The 23,006-nt window shown below is 45.0% G+C and overlaps 1 long non-coding RNA gene across 1 annotated transcript; it reads left to right on the forward strand.

Moving 5' to 3' along the window:
- Positions 1 to 648: 648 nt before the first annotated feature.
- Positions 649 to 5,779, forward strand: LOC119256959 (uncharacterized). Its single transcript, XR_005127940.2, has 3 exons — positions 649 to 748; positions 837 to 1,134; positions 4,750 to 5,779. It is a non-coding gene; the product is annotated as an uncharacterized LOC119256959 (long non-coding RNA).
- The last annotated feature ends 17,227 nt before the right edge of the window (positions 5,780 to 23,006 follow it).

Genomic DNA, 23,006 nt, shown 5'->3' on the forward strand with positions numbered 1-23,006 from the left:
AAGGACACAGGTTAGACGACCTAGTCGCAAAGAATATAGTGTTGGAGCAAAAGGCAGTGATCTGTATAGCAATGCAATGCCCAAGGCAATCTGGAGATGAACATTCTGGTTCCCAGGACCCACTGATGATACAGTACAGGCACGAGAAAGCCGGTGAGCCCACACTCTTCTCTGACACGCCTGCAGGGGGTGAGTGCCCAGAGGTACCTCTAAGAGATGTGGTTGCCAACACACCCCATTCTTACTTTGATTTGTGGTGTCTCCAAATTATACTTCCCTTCATCTCCCAAGACCTGGCCACCTTGGAAAGATGTGGCAGCTGAGACACTCACACAGTGACTGGTGCTCCAGAAATTGATAAAAGACTTTAAAATGGCTGGTAGTCACCTGTCAGATACACAACAGCTGACTTGCAGGGGGTCTTTACCATGACTGCCCAGCAGGCACCTCTGGGCTAGACCAGATATTTACCAGCTCCACTGGTAGGAAGTAGACACATTTGGAGCTATTTTCAGTGGCCAAGAAAATGAAGCAAGTGTGAGGGCATCTCACCCAGAGACAGTGACAGTGTCACTAGGTCCTGTATGCAAAGAGGCACAGCCCAGTTTCTAGAATATGGCTGCATAAAGGTGCAAGTTCCATCCTTGTTTCTCCTCTGTAACCCCCATCTCTTTCCTCTCCCCAGGTGCCTGGGAGGAGGAAAGACCCAGCTAAGAACAGAGCAGCAATCTGAAGCCACGTACCACAGGTGCCTATTTCAAAGGAATTGAAAGAGGTGACACTTTCCATTATGGCCCAGTGTGTCAGCGCTAATATTCCCCTATTCTTAACCACAGGCTCCCCACTGCCACCCGCAGCCTCTGGACTTCACTTCTAATAGGTACTGTGGAAGAGCCTCAAGGAGAGGTTTTGTCTTGCTGACACATCTTATTTCTACTCTGGTTGGCACCGAGAAGGCTATTTTGTTTTTGTCTGGTTCCAGCTGGGCTAACATGGGGCCCTGTCTGCTGAGCTGGTGTGGCTAGAAGATTGTTCCCAGCTCTGTCAGCCACTGTGCAAAAGACCTTCTGCCGGCTTACGTGCCCCACCTCAGCCAGCTCACCTGCACACCCCCACAGTGCTTCTGATCCCCAGGTATCTTGAAGAGGGTCCAGATGAATGTGTTTTATACCAACAGAGGTCACAAAAACCTTGTACCTTGATAAGGAAGTGGAAGAAAGTCATTTTTTCTCCCACAGAAGCTCTTTCTAAGCCAAGATACTTTATCAGGAGCCAGTGGTACAGTGGAAGGCACATATGTATGGAAGTAAAAAGAATCTGAGTTTTATTCACTCATTCAATGAGACATTTAATCAGTGACCACCATGTATCAGGTACTCTTCTTGGTGGTGTCAACTGGCCAGTGAGGAGAAACTTAACCCACTAAATGTCCCTGCACATACAGGGGCCGCATTCTGCTTGGCTGCCAACTAAGGCTAACTCAGTGAGATTGGGCAAACTGCATCAGCTCTGTGTCATAGTCTCTTAATTTATCTAATGGGTCTAACAATGACTGCTGCCCGATGGGGCCACTGTGCCTTTTTTCTACATAGATCTTAGTCATCAACACTAATACTGTCACAACCAAGACCAAAGGAGCAGTCTTCTTAAGAGGAAGGAAGCTGAATGTGATTGTCCTCTTCTCTCTGGTTAGGCAGTTCAATCTCAGAACTCCCCAAGCAGACTTGGGGGTCATCTTTTCTCCAAGTGTCCCTTGTACCTTATCTACCTTTGTAAAGGTCTTTGAAGCACTGCATAGGTGATGGCATTAGCAGTCCATTACTCTCAACAGCCTTGCGGGCACATGCCCTCTTACTCAACTACTGATCTCTAGAGTCCAGTTGAGTGATGCTATTTCATAGGAATAAGTTATGAGTGAGTAGGAGCAAATGAATAAGGAACCTCTGAGTATTACTGCTATATTTGTTGCATGTTTACCACACCACACCCAGCAAGAGTAAAATATGCAGTTTATTCCAGAGGTGTCACTGTCCTCCAAACCTGCCCAACTTCTCATATAATACAAAAAGATGTGCTGAGCATCGCCTGAGGCTGCTTCCATTCTAAGCCCCTTTACAACAGAGTCATTATTCATTGTAAAATGCCTGGGGAGAGCCAGCGAACAGTCTTTCCTAAAATGGCATTCCAGTGGCTTTGACCATTTCAGACCCAAAGCTGCGGGGCGGAGCCATTCCTAGACCTGAGGGTGGGTCCACAGAGCACAGGTTTGCGTCATGTGACCAGTGTCACAGTACAGAGTGGTTGTGAGGACAAAGAGGTTTCTTCCCATATCCCCAGACATCTGCCAAAGGCTTAGCTCCTGAAAGCTCCCAGAATGCATTCTTAATTATCACCTACCACTGTGGCTAGCTGTACCACTCACTAGCTGTAATCAAGAGACTTTTCCTCCCTGAGTTTCATTCAGTTTCTGCACTTATAAAATGGAGCTGGTAATATTTATTTTGATGTTTATTATAAATATTAGAGATAACACGCATAGGGTGAGGAATCTGATACACAGCGAAGCTCAATAAGTGGCAATAGCAACATCCACTGAGGGTTTCCCCTATGCCAGGTCCATTCTAAGGACTTTGCACACATTCATCAACTTTACCCTCCTCCCAACAATTTTGGGTAGTATTTAAATGAGGATGAATATACAAGCAATAAGTATAATATGTAAGTATATAAATAAAACAGAGAAATCTAAAGCATAAAGTTGCCTCATTACCTGCCCCAGGATATTGGGCTGATAAAGCCCAGAGTAGGATTCATACCTCATCTCCCTGACTCCAGAGTAACCTCTGACCTCCACACAAGACAGCTACTGTTCTTACATACTCATTACCAAGTTTCCTAAAAGTGTTTCATTTCACTTCCCATCCCTGGGTGACTCAGGGTTCACAATCACATACATGGATACAATTTGGGGCATCTACTTGCCACTATTAAGCCCCTGGACTTTGCTTAGTATAGAACATCCCTGGTTAAAAATAAATAAATCAACCTACCACTACTGAAAGCAGCGAAGACCAGAGGTAAGGGCCGAGAGTGAAGGAACCACACAAATGACCTCAGCCCTGGAGGGCAGGGCTGGAAGGAAATTCAGGCTTTCTGGGCCAGGTGAGGTACTCCAGGACTGAGGAGGGCCCAGAACCTCTCCAGGACACATGAGGCCAGGACTTCGACTGACATCCTCTTATAGCAGAAGGAATGGACCAGTGATCTAGACGAGGATTGTTGCTTCCTTTGGTGACAGCCTGGGGAGCACAAGAAAATCTTAGCTTGACTAAAGAGTAGAGAGGCAAAAAGAACCAGCAAGAGCGCCAACTTCCCTTCCTCCCCTGCTGCAGCTCTTCAGTAATGACTTGGCCGGCTCTTCGTAAATTCTGCTCTGTATTTTTATCTTCTCACGCATATGTCCCAAGTCCCTCACTACACTACAGCTCTTAGGAGGCAGAAGTTAGGTCTTATTTACCTTGCGCTGCACCAGGCATCTACCCTTGATGAATGCTGCACACTGACCACCAGGTTAGCCTGGTACGTACAGCAGGGAACTGACAGTGAGCAGAACCTCCATGAAGAGCAGAGAGTAAGGGTCAAGGATGGAACTTCCCAGAGAGCATCACATAACCACAGCATATGGTACCAACTCAGTGCTTACCTTCCCTGCCTGGTCTTAAGTCCTAGGCTCCCAAGAAGTTGGCCACTCGGAACAATGTCCAACACAACCAAAGCCTCCTCATTCTCTGCTCTGCCTCAAGGATGTGTCACCCAGGACCCTTGAGAGCCCAGGCCTGGCCCTGAAGGACCACTGCATCTGAAACACCTCACTCTGCCAGAGAAAGCATCAGGCCTACTCGCCAGCTGAGTGCAGCTGTGGCTGTTGCTTAAGAGCCTTCCCGCGTGCAATAACCTCTCATTATATTTTAATGTTGTTGTAACTTTATGGCTTAATCAGTATTTGCAATTTGTTAGTAGCCTGGGCGGCCATAAAATTGTTTTCCAGGTACTGAAACATCCCATCAAGGTTTGTAAAGCAGTGGTTCTTAGTTTATCACGCCCATAAAATGCCCTGGCAATTTGACAGATATAATAACTTTTTTTATCAAGTGTCTAATTTGAGAGGAAATTAAGCCATACGTTACATGCAGCTCACAATGGGGTTGGGAGCTCTTCAGCCTCTAAGTCTCTCTGGGATGCCCCTCTCCTCACCCCATCTGTCCTCTTTAGCCAGGAACTGATTTCTACTTTCACCCCTGGGGGAGGAGGAACTGCCACCTTCACCAAGCTGGAGGCAGGTGTCCATGAGACTGTAGCATGGCCCACGTAAGGCATCTCTGATGAGACGGTGCTTTAACACTGGGGTTCCAACAACAGTGGAGAAATTAGCCCCCCAAAAGAGAACAAAAGCCCTGTTTATCTCCCCCCTCTGGATCTCCCCTCAACGTGATGATCCCTACATCTAATCCCACTTTGGATCTACATATAAAAGGAACAAAATTGGTTTTCTGCCCTTTGCTTTCCAACCTTATCTCCATTCTCTGTATCCATTTTAATGTCCCTTGCTTTTCTTCCCATTTTATCCAATTATGGGAGAGAGCAATTATTATATACTGTGGAAAAAAACATGGAAATATAAACTATATTTCTTCCCAGGGACATGGACTTGTTTTTCTCTGTTATTTTCAAATGTTCATTTCTCTTCAGATGCTGTGGAACCAAAGAACAGCTTTGGTCAAGGATTATGCTATGTGAACAAATACCTCTCTACCTCATCCCGGTTAAGTTACAACTAGCCCAACGCTCTCCAGGATCAACATATATGTGGCCCAGCTATGTCGGTGAAGCTAACTAATTGCCCTCAGCACTACTGTGCACCATCAATAGTACTTTGTGGTGGTGAACAATTCTCATCTGACTTCCCAATATTCAGCTGTAAAAGTGCCTTCCCACCACGACACCCACTTTTAGACAGTCGTATTAGAAGACAGAATCTGAACAGCTAATTCAGTGGATATTAACTGAGCAACTACTATGTGGCCAGCAATATTCTGAGTTCTGGGGGATACAGAAACAACCAAAACACAGCCTCTGTCCTCAAGGGCCCTATCATCTAACCATGGAAATGGACCAGAAAATAAAGGTAGAATGACTGTAGAGCTGAGTCCTATGGGGACCTGGAAGGGGGCCACAACTCAGCCTCAGCCGGGAGAGATTAACTCCAGAGAAGATGAAGTAAATGAAACCTTGCCTGGCATACAAAGGTGGAAAAGAACAACTATTGTTACAGAAGGATCTACAGATTTGCAAGAATGAAAACTCAGAGGACATTAGGAATATGAGAAAGAGTCAAAAAGCAGCATGGTAGAACAAATTTTGCATGTGGCTTGGGCAGGAGCCAGAGGACACCCAGAAGACTGGCAAGGGCAAGTCCATAGTGCCTATTGTGCCGGGCTGAAGAGTTTGGGCTGATTCTGAAATTATGGGAGCCATCCAGGGATTTTAAGCATGAGGGTCACGTGATCACAATCGAATATTAGATCACAATGGTACTAAGGTCATGAAGAACTAAGGGAAGGTGGAAGAGCTGTGGACAGGCTATAAAAGTTATTCATTGTTTTTTGGGTGCCTGGCATTTAATATTTCCCTTCAATTGCTCTTCCCCATCTTCCTGTTAGCACCCTGATATCCCTTTTGGGAGAAACTCCCCACCATTTTGTGTAGTTGTAGAAGGAAACAATTCCCCCTATCTCACCTCCTGGAGTAGCCAGGAGCAGGCCTGTTCATAATAAATGCACAGCCAATCTGACGCTCCCTTCTAGGAACTTTGCATTTTGAGAGGGTAACTAAACAACAGACTTTTCACAGACTGTGGCAGATTGTATGTTCCAAAAATGGCCTCAGCAATATTTCCAATCCCACATGTCTTCCAGAACCTTGCCACTCCCCACCAGGAGGCGGAGTCTATTCCCTCTCCAGAATAGAAGCAGTGGAAGTAACACTGCAAGATTTCAGAGGCTATAGCATAAAGAGTGAAATGGCTTCCATCTGGCTCATTCTCTCTTGAGAAGTTTGCCCTTGGAACCCAGCCACCATGTAACATGGGAGCCTGGCCACATGGAGGGACCATGTGTTGTGCTCTGGCCAACAGTCCAGCTAAGGTTCCAGCTGACAGCCACCCTCAGGCATCGCCCATGAGAGGGTCCTCAGATGATCCTGGGCCCCAACCTTCCATCCCAGGTGACGCCAGGTGGAGAAGAGATAAGCTCTCCCTTCTGAGTTATGCCCCAATTACAGACTCATCCGCAAAGTAAATGCTGTCATTCAAGTCCTGAACTGGGGATAATTTATTCCCAGAATGAGATCACTGAGACAGTGACCTTGACCGGGGATTCAACTGCTTGATCACAGAGATCCCTTGACGCCTCACTATTTTCTAGTCCTGGTCCTCCAGCTTCCTGCCTACATTGTATCACCATGATCCTTCCAGTAGATGTTCCAGCTGTGCGACACAACAAGACTGGTTGTTGTTGCAACCACCGTCCACAGCTGATGAGTGCATTGTCATAATGCAGGAGAGGGATGATAAGAACACAAGAGCAGATGAGATGGGGGGAGTGGGTAGATCCAATAAATTTGCAGGACACAGAATCCAACGGGATTTGAGGAGGACAAAAGAAAGGATGGAGGCAAGGATGCCTCTCAGGTTTCTTACAGGGCCACCAGGCAGATGTGTGTGCCATTCAGTGAGGAATATAATTCAAGAGGAGGTAACATTCACAGAACTAAAACATATAAACTAATTATGAGTTTGGTTATCAACTAAGTGATTTTGAGATGCCTGTGGGAAGCACATGTTGAGAGAACAGCAAAATGCACAGCTCAGCCAACAGCTCTCTGGCTTAAGAGAAGCCCTGTTTCAGACCAGGCTGCAGGAATCTGAGGAAAATTAAGCCCTAATATTTTAGACTGAATCTTAAACTTTAAAGTGCTTTCCATTAGGAGTGTGCATGCGCCTGTCTCTGTGTGTGAGTGTGAAAGCACCCAGGTGAATATTCATATCCTCTCAAATGGAATCTGAAAGGGAGAACCACCTTCCATTTCTTCTAAGTGACCCTTGGGGTCTTCTGGACCAGCTCAAGAGGTTGATAGCTGACTAAATAGAAGCACAAGAATAAGTGTGCATTTATGTAAAGCCTTCCTCAAAGGAGCTCTCAGCACTGCAGATAATGGACTTATTTATCCTCGGAGCACCTCGGTGAGGCAGGTACAGGACAGGGGTGACCAGATGCATGCCATAAATAGTGTCAACAACAGCATGAAGCAAAGCCAGCCTATAAGTCTGAAGTCCTAGAGGAGATGGGGTGGGCCCAAGGTCACCCAGAGAGTTGAGAACCGCTCAAGCCTTTGTGCTATGATGAGGTGACTCATTCTCTCCTAATGTCCCCTGGACCTGCTCAGTCCTGTCACTTGTGCAGTGAGTCTGTGGTTGCAAGTAGTTAAGAGGTAAATCCACTGGACTGACTGGTTAAGACAGGACAACACCTCCTTTTCCAGCCAAGCATTTCCTTGCACGCCAACAGGCACAGAATGACAGTTTGGAAACCCAGAGGCAGAGTTCACATAAGGAATTGGGAAAGATCTGACCGACTTGACTTTAAAAAAAAAAAAACCCAACACAAGGAATTGCAAATCAATAAAGAGAAAATCAGCGCCAGACTCACACACAGAGAGACTAACTCATTGCTCTGTGCAAACGACAGCAGCATCGGTCATAAAAAACCCTCTCTTGGTCAGAATGGGTTTGCTCCAGAGGTTCCAAGTGAAAACAGAAGTTGAATAAGAGCTATATACTGTATTTGTTTAAATTTCATGCCAGTGAATGTCTGTGACGCAGGAGACAGGTTTATGGAGAGAGAAATAAAATGTTGACAAATGGCCCTGTAATCAACTGGAACATGCAATAAATCATTAGAATGCCAATAACACTTCCAGGACAAGCTTAGAAAGGTCATTACTGTGTCACAATATATCTTCCAGCACCAAACAAAGCAAACAGAACATGTTGGGAATAGGATTATGGGGGAAGCATCTGTCAGTCCTAATTAAGAATTAACTACAGATCGTATCTTGGGAGATGTATAATTTATTTTCCCTCTTCTTCCTCCCTACACACTCACAAAAAGAAAAATAAATCAATAAAAAGTTTAACCCGTTCTACATCAGAGATGGCGTCCAAACAGCAAGCACAAAGCATAGGGCAGAGAGCTAAGGTCCCAGGGAGAGGGAGAGGCCAGCCAAGGAGAGGGGTCTTGGCACGAAGGTGGTCCAGGACCGAGCTGGAGTGCTCAGGGTCTGCCTGGGCTCTTCATGATTCACTCATGTCCCAGCTCAGCCCAGCCCATGACATTCAGTTTTATACCATCAGGAATGTTGGTGTTATTTAATACCTTGGCAGCGAGGCTTCAGGAGCTAGAAAGGGGCAGCAGGAAGGTTGGAAGTTAAAAAAAACAAAAAAGTGCCAAGTGCTTTCCACCTGAATGTACCAGTCATGATTGAGTTTGGCTGCAAGCACAAAAAATTCAACTCAGTGACTCAAACAAAGAAGTGTTTATTTTTCTCACATAACACAAGTCCTGAAGTGGGAGGTGCTGGATTGGTTTTCTGAATGTCTGCCTTATAATCTTCAGGGTGTTGGCTTCTGACCTCTGACTTCATGGTCACAAGATGGCTGTTGCCTCTCCAGACATCATGACCACATTCGAAAACAGAAGGAAAAGGATGACTCTGGCCTTTCTTACCCCTGTTATCAGGAAGTCAAAGTTTTTCCAGAATCCCACAACAAATAGGTATTTTTCTCATTCACCAAAATTACTTCAAATAACTGCCAAAGATCCTGAGATTTAGAGTGGACACATTGTCACCCCACATAAAATGGGGTTCTCTTTACAAGGACAGAGAGTAGAATGATTTTTGTATTAGCAACTAAGAGAGTTTGCCATGTGGTGAAGCAGGCTTGGGGACCAGAGCAAGCACGATGCACAGAGAAGCCAGCTCAGTGTGTGTGTGTGTGTGTGTGTGTGTGTGTGTGTGTGTGTGTGTGTGTGTTTGCCTCCTAACTGTTTACAGCAGGAATATTCTTGCCACAAGGACAAGATGCTGGTCCTCAAACTGCTTTAGGCTCAGTTCTAACACAATTGCTGCTGCTGAGTGTGCATTGCCACTATGGCCAAATATCTTCTAATTTGTTCTGCTCTTTGCTGCCAAGGGCAAAGCCCAAGGCCTTTGTTCAGCCTTAAAGTAACTCAGGGTATTCAGCAGAGAGTCATGCTAAGCCATCTGAGTATCTCCAAAGGACAGAGGAGAAAATATCCATACATCCACCACGTACCTCACTCCAAGTGGCTCTGTTATCAGTGACAAAGGCCCAGAAGGCCCCAGGATATCTTTTGCTGTTTACCTGGATTTGTTTTCTTCTAAGCAGCTTCTTATCTCCTCTGTGGCTGTGTTTGTATACCTGTGTGCACATATGTGCGCACACATGTGTACCTGTGTCATTGTGTACCTGTATATGTGTGTGAGTGCACGCTATGAATGCAGATATATGTGTGTATACATGTGCATGTATAACTCTGCACATGTAAGCGCATACATGTGTACATGTTTGCTTAATGTGTGTTGTGATCAACTATGTTTTGAGTAAACTGTGGGCATGCATGTGTGTATCCATGTACAGTTGTACATGTGTATAATTGTAAGTACATGCGTGTGCATGTGTGTTGTGTGCTTTTGTGTGTGCATGTATGTGTGTCATGTGGTGCACATGTGCATTCTTGAGCACATTGTGTGAGTGCATTGTGTGCAATATTTGTTGTGTGTGCATGTTTGTGTCCCAGTGTATATTTTTTGGGTGCACCATGTGCTTGTATGCAATGTGTGCATGCATGTGTGAGTGTTCCTCTCTCATCACCCCTTCCCCACTCCTCGTGTGCGCCAGACCCCATCCTGTAACATAGGTGTTTTCTCCAGGCTTGTCTGGGGAAATTTCAGCACACCACCTGCTTTTCATGCCATCTTATTATTTTTACTATCATTAACAGCACTGTTGTCGTAGGTCTCTCATTCTTTCTGTCTTCCTTTCTCAGCTCTCTTTTTCTGCTTGAGTTTGCATTTCTCCCTTTATTTTATTTTATTTTTTCTGCTGACAGAGACAAGAGCTCGTCCTAGTTCACCATTTCAGGATTTGTTGCAAACTTCAAGGTAGAGGTTTATGGCTGCAGGGGTCCCAGTTATAGTATGGTTCTTATGGGTCCTAATAAACTCACTGCTCTGGGGTCCTCTTAAATTCCAGTATGAAAGCTAGAGAAAAGGCATTATTCAATCCTGTTACATGCAGGAATCCTCACCCTTGAAGACTAAGGATAATGTTTCTTTCTTGGGGGGAGCAAGAGCCCATAACTTTTGAATGCTGCCCAGGAACCAGAGGAGTAAAGAAAAGTCCTTTTCTCCTTCTTGGTTGTCTGGATGGATGGCAGATGGGAGACGTGGTTGGAGCTAGAAAAATGGGCACCGAGCAAGGATTGAAATGCAGCAGTATATTTTTGCCAACCCCAAAAAGCCTATCCTTAGCTGCTGAGCATGCAGTCAGGCTGGTTGCATATCCCATGGTTCTGTTTGGCATAGGCACTGGCACAAGGACCCCATAGAACAGCCGCCTCGGCCTGCCTGGGATGGCCACAAGCACATTCTTAAATTACCCTCTCACAAAAATGCCTGCAGACATTTCTTTTGCAAGATCCTCATGACAAATCTGATTATTATTCCTATTTTTCACATGAGAAAGACAGCATGAAGGATGGGGAGCTATTTGTTTGAGGTCACATAGCTTATAAGTGGCAATGGAGACTCAAACCCAAGTTGCTGTCATATAATCCCAGGTGAATTCCAGTGCACCAAAGTGCCGTTATTGGAGGTCAAAGGCTGACTACTGACATAGGAGTTCTACCCCCAGAGCTGAAGCCATATCTAGAAAGTCTAACAGGAAACAGCCTTGGAGAGTGAAGAGAGAACTGGCATGAAAGTAATTGCCTCTAATCAGAGCTGTGTGCTGTCAAGACAGTCATTTAACCTCTCTGAGCCTCAGCTTCCTACTTTATATTGTCAAGGTCACGTTCATATTGTTAAACAATAGGATGCCTCAGGGCTACTCTGCCAGAGGGATTGTGCTTCCCCCCCTCTTTAATAACTTCTAGTCTGAGAGTCCACATGAAACATGATGATATACACAATATTCTAATTTTAAAAAGTCCTTCATGATTGGATTGAGCATCCTGTAAGACCCCATTATTTTGCTTATGTTGTCATCAGCATCAAACAAGCTTCAATCCAGAATGGAGGGCTTGACCAGGTACCAGGCATGTAGCTGGTACTCAAGAATGGCAGCCACAACCCATTGCCCAAGTAACCCCCTCATAATGAACATACACGCCTAGTGAGATTTCCCAGAGTAGGGATGGGGGCAGGGGTGCCTGGCGGTGATGGGGGGCAGAGAGGGGAGAAACAGGGGAGCTGTCCCAGGGGGTGACCCTTTTCCAAGGTCTTTCTTGAGGACGTGACATTTAGCCATGCCCACCGGTGCCATAAGGTCGGCGTTCAGATACAATTTCCAATTTTGCATTTCCCCATCTCCAACAAGGATGAAGAACACTGGAGTAATTTAGCCTGCAGAATGATTTTTTATTTATAAAGTTGTACAATTTAAAGTGGTATTTCGGGTCACCTTAAGCTCTCCCATACAACCTGGATCTTGCATTAAATGAAAACTATTAGTATTCGGAAACACTTTACCATGAGGGCGGCTGTGCGACCATGACCTCTGTGTTTATGTAAACGTGTTTTCATTACCACCAGGCCTGGGGCGGGAGGGGTGGGGGCTGGAAGAGGCGAAGAACACTGCTTGTTAACACTGTCCTTGCGAATGTTCTTTTATTAGCAGCAGCTCAGGTCTAAGGGGGTCGAGCGTCCTATGTTAGTTCTGAATTACTCCCATCGCAGCATGTGTGCCAGGCTGGAGGACACAGGGCAGGGGCCACTGGCTCACAAAGGAGCAGTGTGGCCTTCATTGTCCTCTGCTTTGCATTTTCCTCAAATGTCCTGGATCCCTTCCTCCCCACCATGCACATCCCCCTTCCCAGGAGTGAGTCCAGAGGTCAGCAAACTACAGCCCACAGCCCAAATCTGGCCCACTGCCTATCTTTGTCTAGACCTAGAGCTCACGATGGCTTTTGCGTTTTTAAACGATTGAAAAAATCAAAAGAAAAATAGTATTTTTGTAGTGTATATTTTTGCGACGTGAGAATTCTAATGGCTTCAAATGTCAGTGTCTAGCAATAAAGTTTTATTGGAACACAGCCATGTTCATTCATTTACATATTATCTATAGACAAGGTCTATCATGGAAAGGCTGTTGAGTAGCTGCAACAGAGACCATATGACACCCAGAGCCTAAAATATTTACCATCTGGGGCTTTACAGAAAATGTTTGCCAACCTCCAAGCTAGCCCCTCTCCCTCCCTTGGCAGTCCCCAGCACCCAATGAGTTTCCCCCTAACATTTCTGGGACACACCCCCTTTCCTCACTGTGAGTCAAAGACCACAGTATCTCCCATCAGGACTTCCACAGCAACCTCCAGATGGGCCTCTCAACTTCCCATCTTGCCACATGAAGCAACTCGCTGGTGTCCCCAGAGTGCAGGGGAGTAGACAGGATAAGAGCACGACTCAGGAGCCAGGTTTCTCTTGTATCCTAACTCTGCCTTCTTATGACCTGCATGGCCCTAAACAACTCATTTAATCTCCAAGTCTCAGTTTCCTCATCTGTAAAATGGGGATGATCATAACATCTACCTCATAACATTTACCATTGTGAGCATTATTTGCAAAATACTTAAAACGATGCCCAAACAATACTGGCATTTGCTCTCTCATTTATGGAAAATGCAAATTTGACCATGTCATCCCCTGCCTGAGGGAAATCAGTGACTCGTCATTATAGATAAAGTTCAAATTCCTTAGTGGAGCATATAGTTCCTCCTGATCCAATAGCCACCTGTACCACTCACCCAGCCGTATCTCCTACCATCACCATCACCGGCCCTATTCCCTGCCTCCCATGTTTTGCCCTAACAATGCCAATGGCATGTAATGTCCCCATGCCCTTTGCTACTTGTCTCCAATCCTCCCTTTGGAGGCCCTGCACAGATTTTACCTCCTCCAGGAAGTCTTCTTTGACTACTTCTCTCTCCTCACATGACACTCTATGCAGAGCTCCAGTACCACTCACCACATGGGATTATGTCTATTTATGGTTCAGTACTACTTGAGAAAGTAGGAAGAAACTTAAGAGTTCGCTTGAGACAAGGGAGAGACTACTGTCAGAGGATATATGAGAAAGGCTTCTTGAAGAGGGGCTCCTCGAAGTTGAGACTTGGAAACTGGGTAGAACAAGGAATGTCACTATTCATTTGGGGTTCCCAGTGCCTAGCACTGTGCCTGATACATTCAGGCCTTTCCTAAATGTTTGCTGAATGAAAGATTGCGTTAAATGATTAATCACTGCTCTAGAAATCTGTAGCTTTATGTGAGGTCAAGTTTTGGTCTTATCATCCATGTTCTGTGTCTTTGAATTAAGAAATGATTTCTTTTTTTTTTTTTTTTTTTTTAATAGAGGCATGTTTTATTTATTTATTTATTTGTTTGTTTGTTTGTTTTGTTTATACATGCACTGGGTACAGTCAGAAGCACGGGAGGGTGAGAGAATTCACCAGAGCCAGAGCGGGGAGCAGATCAGGAAGAAGGACCGAAGTACACTGCTGAGGGGAGCAGCGGGCGGCAGGAGAGGTCTGTGCGCCATGTGGGACCCTCCTCTGGTGGCCAGGGAGCAGCCGGGGATCGAACCGGCGCCGCAGAGGCCGCGGGCAGCTTCGCAACCCAGCGCTCAACCGCTACCGGGGAGGCCCAAGAAATGATTTCTTAATGATTCCAAGCAGACCAGAAAGCAGGGAGAGAGTCTTGAGAGGACTCCCATTCTCATCAGACAGTAACCTGACTGACCCTCCTACAGGTATTGCCTAGATCATGTCAATATCCTGCTCTAAAACCTTCTGCTTTGACAGCACACGGTCAGACCACAAAGTCTGATGCTCAAGAGGTCCACACAATGCTAAATGAGTGAGTGGCTGGTCCCTCTCTCCAAACAGGATCCTGACTAAGAGGGGAAATGACTGTGCCAGTTTCTGAAGCTATAGTTCCTGCAGACATTGGTTCTCCCTTTCCATTCTCCCCTAAATCCACTGTGGAAAATCCATTTGAAGATGAAGAAACTTACGAAGGTTGTTTTTTGCAAGGTCACACAACTAGTGGGTAGTAGAAAAGGAAGCACCTTCTTTCTCCACTCCCCACTTCAGCATCAATGTCCACAAGGCCGTTGGATAAGGACAAATGATTCCTTGGGAGGCTGGGGTGGAGGGCTGGCCCCTCCAGAACCACATTCTTAAGGAGATTTTAACACAGCTCTGATAAGGCGGAAACGCGGCTACTATTGCTGGAGACATCTCAACAACACCCTCTGCTTCATGCTCTCCCCTCGCCACCCCTCCTTCTCACCCACGGCAGCTCTCACAAGCGATTTAAGGTGAACTGTGTTTACGCACGGTGACTGTCATTACTCTTCAGGATGTTTGCAATGGGGGTCTCAGTACCCGCTCTACATCACCGTCTGCCAGGCTTGCTCTCTGTCTACCTATGTGTTTACATAGCGCCCATCACAAGCGCATCAGCCAGCGTTGACAAACAAGCTGCATGATGCGAGAAGAAAAGGGAAAAGTCGTTTGTGACTGACGCTGCTAATTATCGCATTGCTACACCCAGGCACTCCTTAAAATGGCACATGGGAGGGAGCGATGCCTCTGCACGTGTGCATGTGTTTGAGGACTTCCTCCCCCACTGCGGCATGATCGAAACTGTACTCATCACACAACATGAAACGCGGCTGTTTTCACCCCCATGGCAGGAACACCATACTATCAGAACAGCTGTTGCCAAAATGGGTAAACATATTTATTACCTGACAAGGATCTTAGTGGACCACAAGTTTAATGGAGCCAAGAGCGCAGTGTGACTGCTCAATAAAAACCATGCTGGATCGAATTTAGACTTCCTTAGTAGAAGCAGATGATCCAGATCTCAGAAAGCAAAGGCCCTACTGTATTGGGTGACAGGCAGACCACACCTGCTGTGTCGTGTTAGCCCCAAGAGGCGCACTGAATCTCTGGAGGGCATACGGACAAGGGTGACCAAAATGGTAACAAGTCTAGTCATATGTGACATGTGGGAAGAATTAAGCATGTTAAATTTGGAGAGCAGACTGAAAACAGGAAATGGGATCATAATCTGAACACATGGGTTCTCTGTGCCTCCAGATGCCTGGGCCCCTGGGATACAAATGGAGTCAGTAATTGGGACCCTCATATAACATGTCAGAGGGCAGCGTTCAAAGTCAGCCAAACTATTGCACAAACATTTCAACTTGAGGTGCAATTGAGATCCTAGGGAGGGTAGCCCAAGCCACTCATAACCCTCCCGGAAAGTTATGTGAACACCCAAAAGCTCATCTCTCATGGTCATCTCTGCCTCTTCGTTCCTGCTTCTGCTAATCCTGTCTGCTCCCTCCCCACCAAATTCAAGGGTAGAATGAATTCTTTCTCAACTCAGTCACACATATACACCAATCTACAAAGCATATATGATTCTACTAGACTTCCCTAAAAAATAGGCTTACATTGTAGCTCCAACAACTTCAAACCAGGCAGTAGGCACCCCTGTAAAATGTCACTTGGTCTCTCAAACCCTGGAGCTCATTGACTTGACTCCACCAGCCTCAGTCTTTGTTCTTTTCCTGGCCTATTTAACATCTCCATTCTTCCCCTCCTCTACTTCCCCTCTTCTCGGGAACAAAAGTGACCATTCCTCCTCTTGTCTCATGCTTTCCCGCTTGATATCTCAGCACCAACAGGAGTCCTCCTTACGCAGTCACCCACATCCCCAGGGGCTTATCCAGATTTTCCCCAAACCTAGATGCCACATGTCCTGGTACCAAATATTAATAAACTAGTATTTCAACAGTCCTCTGAGATTCCAGGGAAGGAAGTTTCCATGGGCAAGTAAATTTAAGAAATGCTACACTGAAGACCCCACTAGGAGATTAACAATACAAAGTAGATTGTGAAGTGCCCAGAATCCTCTAGTAAAGAAGGCTGTTAAACTCTGTGAAACCCCGTATTTCTGGAGCTTACTAAGCCATCAGGTACTAAGACACTTCTGCTATTCCATAGACTATGCCTTGGGATGTGCATGAAAAAGTCCCAAGCCAGACCCACAGTCATGCCATCAGGCCCTGGGAGCCAGGTGCTCAGAAGAACAAGGTCAACTCCTGGGTGACTTTGGGCCCATCCCAGCTCCTCCAGGGACTCAGACTTATAGGCTACTTTTGCTTCATGCTATTCCTGACATTATTTATGGCATGCATCTGGCCACCCCTGTCTTGTCCCTGCCTCACCGAGGTGCTCTGAGGATAAATAAGTCCATTATCTGCAATGCTGAGAGCTCCTTTGAGGAAGGCTTTACATAAATGCACTTATTCCTATGCTTCCTTTAAGTCATGTGTCAACCATTTGAACTGATCTAGTTCCCCATACAGGTTCTGTGGATTCATAGGAAAGAAACAGGTGAGGAGGCCCCTGTTCAAGTGGAGCTTTCAGTTCAGTTAGAGATGACTTGTCTACGCCTATGTACTTATATACACACTTATCAGTTAAGACACTATGACTTAATATTTAGGCCATCAACATTAGCACTTTACTTCTATGTGGTTCCTTCTTTTCTTCAGGCTTTTATTCTGATCACAGGACCCTCTTTCTAACATGTCTATACAGACTTGTTTTTTTCAGAAGAGAAAATTGAGGCCAGAGAGATGAGATGAACTGTCCAGCATCCCACAGGAACTGGATAGCAGGACTAAGACAGATATCTAGGCTTATTGGACATCTTTTTGGGAAAAAGCTTGGTGCTCTTTCTGCCATGCCACACTTTCATACAGGGATTAGAACAATCAGAATTCACCTGTAATAGAGGCTATTAAGCTCACCGTTCCAAAAGATGTTTGCATAGAAGCTGGAATCTGCCCAAGATGCCTTTGGACAGGTAGAATTTGAAACTAGATGTATCTTTCATTGAGCCACTCATTCAACTTTCATTTTTCATTTCCGGTGTGCCGTGAGTTGTTCTATGCTCTACACAATAATGAACAAAACAAAGTCCCTATCCATATTTGAATTTACATCCTAGCAGAAAGAACATGCAAATAAAGATATTTGCTAGTGACTTGCAATGATAAGTGTTGTGAAGAAAACTAGAACAGGGTGAAGGCATAGAGAACTGTAGACTGAGATCTGCGGGAGAGTGTGGTCAGCACAGCCCCACAGGAAAATGACATTTGAAGAAAAGACATGAAGTAAACAGGCAATGAGCCTTGTGACTATAGGCGTGATGAGCCTCCCAAAGAAAGGGAACAGTAAGAAAGGCCTGGGGCTGGGCTTGTATATGTTGTGTTGAAGAAGAGTGAGGAGGTCATTGTGACTGAGGTCAAGTGTAGAAGGAGGTAAGGACAAGGCTGGTAGACTGTTACATGGGCTCTTCCAAAGCTGATTCCACAGTCATGCGACTAAGGTATAATATTGAGTCCTGGCTCCTATAATTCTGAGACGTATGCTGGCTTAATTTCTGGCCAAATTAATGGCTATAAGTAGCTTTCTCTTGAGATAGCCCCACACTGGAAGAAGACAGTAGACACAAAAGCTGCAGTAAGGAATCTATTTCCTTGTTACTTTCCTCTGCTGGAAGGTCTAGCAATCTAACAGAAGAAAGGTACATTTCCCCCATCACTCATGTGACACACATGCCATAGTGCCATCTAAAATGCACTAGCACTTGTCCAACTGACACTTTTCTTTTGGTGGAGTTCTCTTGCTTTCATCAATGATGAGAATTCAACTTCCTGCTGAAGGAGAGTGACATAAGTTTGGGGGAAACCTAAACCATCTGTCTAAGACACAAGACATTATTCTTTAAAAGCACCAAGACCATCAAGGAAGAATCCAGAATCAAAGGAAACAAAAAGAACCCCTATAATCGAGGGCAAGTTCAAGCAAAACCAATAGCTGAATCTGAGGATTACTAGCCTCATTTCCTATTTTGTTCATTTCCAAGAATGGGGGTTGGTCTCAGATTCCAGGGTTCACTCTCTCAACAGGTGATCATGAAATTGTCATAGTGCCCAAGGTAAGGGAAACAAACAGCCAGAGAGTTAGTAGATAATTGTACATCCACAAGAGCCACAATACCTTTTAACCTATCCCTGGCTACGGAATTCTACACACATGACCCCTTCTTCTAAAAACTAGCAAAGATACCAAATTACCAAGAACTCAACATGGGCCTAGTAGCAGAGGAGGCCACTGTCCACAATGGGTGTTTCTACTCAGCCCAACAGCCATAAAGGAGAAACTCCATGTTCTTGTGTGGTCGAACATGACAGAGTTGAGCTCCCCTGGACAGGGGTGTGGATCCCTGTGGTGGAAGCTGAAGGAGAGAAGCAAGCTCAACGGGAGAAAGAGGATCATTGAAATCATACCTCTCACACGTGGGTGGTTTCCCTAGGGCTGAGCTTGCCTTTTACTGATTACAAAAACTTAGTCAATCCTTATCTAAATAGAAATGCACAACAAGAATGGATGTGTTTTCATGAACCATTGTTTATAATCCCCTCTGAATTGCTCTCTGCATTTAGTGCCATAATTCAACATGGACCCAAACCCTCTCCCTGAAAGCTCATCTATGCTAGTTTTGCAGTCCTGTGATGCTTTCTACAGGGGCAACATGGTAGGCAGAAGCAGACATATGAGTGTGTTTCCCTAACTCTTCCATCTGGATGGAGAAAAATCAGACAGCTCTGCTCCAAGGGGAGAAATCTGTAACTGACCAATATTTATGTTTTCAGAACTGCCCAAAACAAGGACTGTGTTCTATGACACAGTAGCTACTTGCCACGAGTGACTGCAGAGCTCTTCTAATGTGCCATGTCCAAAGCGACAAGGCCTCACAGACAGTAGCCCCATCCCATCCCCCTAGGTGGCTCTTGTGGGCGTCCGGAAAATCAGAACAACCTGCATTACTCAGGACGAAATGACTTTGAGGTCCTTTCTGGATATAGTGGGAAAATATGGGTTGAACAAATATGGATTCAAATTTCAGTTCCACTGTTCATAAGCTGTGTGATTTGAGATAAGAAACTTAACCTCTCTGAGTTGTAATTTCTTCACATGTAAAACAGATAAAAAGTATAAAGCTTCAGTAAAACTACCATTGGGTATGAGGAAGAGCTCCCACAGTACCTAGCACATAAACAGGAGCTACTACACTTCTATGAGGTATAAATCCCATATTCTTCATTTTGTTGATTAAATCCTACTTTAATTGCAGTAGAGAGGCTCACTGTTAAAGGAACTTGCTCTGAATTCCTGTCTGTGGGGGAAAAGTACTTCCAGAAACCAAAGAACTGCCCCTCAACCTCCATTTCCTGTCCCTGAATTCTCCCATTCTTTGATAACCTTCAGACAATCCTATATATTCCTACCTGGGCTCTCAGGTTTCCCTCCAGTGAAGCACACATATACCTAACTTACCATCTAGTGTTACCAGAAGGTTCTCAATGCAAAACTTTCCTTCCAGCCAAGGGGCAATGAAAAGCCCTACCTGCTTACCTAAAAAGGTTTCCCTAGAACCCATGAGGCTAGGGAGACAGGCTGAGAGAAACTGCCTGCTGGAGGGAAGGAAGGGAGAGGGATTTGGCAAAGAAGTGGAGAGAGCAAAGGAGGAAGAAAAAACAAACACAGCTTTAATTAAACACCGTGTATCTAAATCAGAGAGGTATGCCCTGAGAGCAAGGAAGGGTGAAATGGAATTTTTAGAAGAAAACAACTTTGCCCACCTCTTAGTCTCATTAACATTGAAATGAACCCCCTGAGGAGAAGGAGGCTGCCTCTGCCTGAGAAAAAGGTGGAAAGCTCCCTAAACCTTTGGGTACTGTGTCTACCAACCTGATCTGCCAACACAGGGCACCCCTTTCCTGACTCTCCCTGAGGCATCTAGTTCTGCCCCTGTCTGAGGAGGCAAGCCAGGTGATTTCATTGTGTTCAGAGGTGACGAAGCAACAGGGTCTTATGAGGCAGATGTCAGCCATCCTTGATCGATCCAAGTGCTTCACCAGCTCATCACATTTCCTTCCTTGCTCTCCCTCCTCCTTTGCAAATATTCTGGAAAATCCCTACCTACCACATGGAAGCCACTGGCATGTGTGAGGTCCAGCGGGGCTGAGCTGAGCTGCCAGTCTTAACAGCTCTCCTTGCCCCACATTCAGGAAACTTGATGCTGCTTAGAGGCCCCTGACTGCTTCAAGCTCCACCCCACCTTAAACAAGAGAGATTGAAGAAGTTCAGGAACTCAACTTTGAGTCTAGTGTGCTACTAATTTGACCTCAGTTCTGATAATTGGATGTATCTTATGCCTGGCCACTGTTCCCCACCCCATCCTGGTCTCAGTTCTGGCTTCTATGTGAAGGTCTTAGAAGTGTCCTGGTTTTCTCTTTTATTAGACACTGGTCTCTGGTGTCCCCTGAACACCAGTCCGGTGCTTAATTCTTTGCCAGGAGAAATAACTGACCCAGCATCCTCATCCTGATACTTCTTCCCACCCATTTAGAAACTTTACCATCTATTGCTTTACCATCTATTGCCTGGCACACGTACCAGGTTAATAAATGTGTGTCGAATGAATGGATGATTAGACAAACAAATCTAACTGAGGACTTGGGAATGCTTTAGATAGGGCAAACCTCATGTGCTTAGAAGCTGTCCTTACTCCGTGGCCTGCTGATAGCCTTTGTATTAGCATGGAAACTTTGCTCTACATGGTCAAAACATATTTATAGGCATCTGTTAAATGAACAAGCCTCATGTTGCTGCTCACTGAAATGCTGGTCTGCTGGTCAAAGTCAGTTTGGTAGCACTTTGTTAACTCAGTCTGCACTGCATTTGGAGCTGGAGATAACTGAAGCAAAAAAGAAAGACGAGGTTCTGTTGTGGATTCTATTTCATCCCCATTATTTACAATTCAAAAACTTCCACTGAACAATCTTTTTGAGTTCACAATGCAAATATTTTAAGTGTTTCCCAAATAAATGACCATAAGTTTGAATACAAATTGGTATCCATGGGACAATAAAGAAAATCTATAAAGTAGTGGGAAAATCTATAAAGTAGTAACCCATGAAAAAGAATCATAAAGTATTCAAGACAAATCATTTTTATCATATGGTTTTGCATATTAAATACATATCTGTAAAGGTTTTTTTTTTTTTTTTAAGATTTATTTATTTATCTATACAAGCACTGGGTAGAGTCAGAAGCAGGGGAGGGTGAGAGAATTCAACAGAGCCAGAGCAGGGAGAAGAACAGGCAGAAGGACTGAAGTACACTGCTGAGGGGAGCAGCGGGCAAGACAGGAGAGGTCTGCGTACCATGTGGGACCCTAGCCCAGCAGCCAGGGATCGAACCTGTGCTGCAGAGGCTGCGGGCAACTTCGCAAACCAGCGCTCAACCACGATGCCACTGGGGAGGCCCAGTAAAGGTATTTGTATTTTATATTCTCAATTTCAATATCAAATTTTGGTAATTTTATGGTAAAAACATGGAAATGTCTGGGAATGAAAAAAATAACTATAATTTTTGAATGAACACATAGAAATAAAAATTTTAAAATATGGGTTTTAAAATCTTTATATATGTCCCTTCAAGTAGTCAACCTTAATTTTCCTTCACTTGAGAGTAGGCTGGACAGAGAAACTCACCTTTAACAAACAGAATGTGGTAGAAATGATAGTGTGTGATGCTCAGAAGTAAGTCAAAAAGGGCATTGTGGCCTCCTGGCTGCTATCTGGGATCATCTGCTTTTGGAGCTGTCAGATGCCATGTGGTAAGTAAACTCAAGCAGACTCTAGAGAGGTTCATGTGGCAAACAACTGGGACCTCCAGATGACAGTCAGAGAGGATTTAAGACCATGTGGGAAATTGACTCAACTTGGAAAGGAATCCTCCAGACCCAGTCAAGCCTTCAGATGCCTGTGACCTCAGCCATGTCTTCACTGTGACTGCAGAAGAGACCCTGAACCAGAACCACACCTATCAGCGATTCCAATTTCCTGTTTCACAGAAACCGTGAAATGGTAACCACCAAACTTCATGACAGTAAGCAATAAATACACAGCAATAAATAATCGAGACGAGACACCTCAATATTTCAAACAAGATTAGAACCGAAGACCAAGAGTTGTGGTGGCTTTGTTCACACCAACCAGCAGTTTCAGCAATTGCCTTGATGAGAATATGAAGCTCAGCTCACCTATTTTGTTGATCCGGGTCTTCCTATCCCAAACACTGAACCAGTAGGGTACTCTTCCATACCACTGTCAGATTCCAAGGGCTTGGTAATCAAAACTGGTTGCGATACTGACACTAACCTCATTCCCATGCCCCCAGACAAGATCTTAAAGAAGACCCAGTCTGCCAACTGGTTTAAATATATTGGTGTTATCACTGTCTAAAAGTACAGCAAAGCAAATGCCTTCTACTTTTGGTAAATGGGAATGATATTCATCATGTTATAGCCATAGAATAGCACATTCCAATGTCATCTTTCTGACTTCGCAAATTCTCCAATAAAGTGGGAAGATCTATTCACTTTAGTGTAAATTATTCTGAATGTCCATTCAGGAAGCTGGCTACTTCTAAGTA

The sequence above is a fragment of the Talpa occidentalis genome, unplaced genomic scaffold (genome assembly GCF_014898055.3).
Source record: "Talpa occidentalis isolate TD23 unplaced genomic scaffold, MPIMG_talOcc4v2.1 talOcc4.4, whole genome shotgun sequence".
NCBI lineage: Eukaryota > Metazoa > Chordata > Mammalia > Eulipotyphla > Talpidae > Talpa > Talpa occidentalis.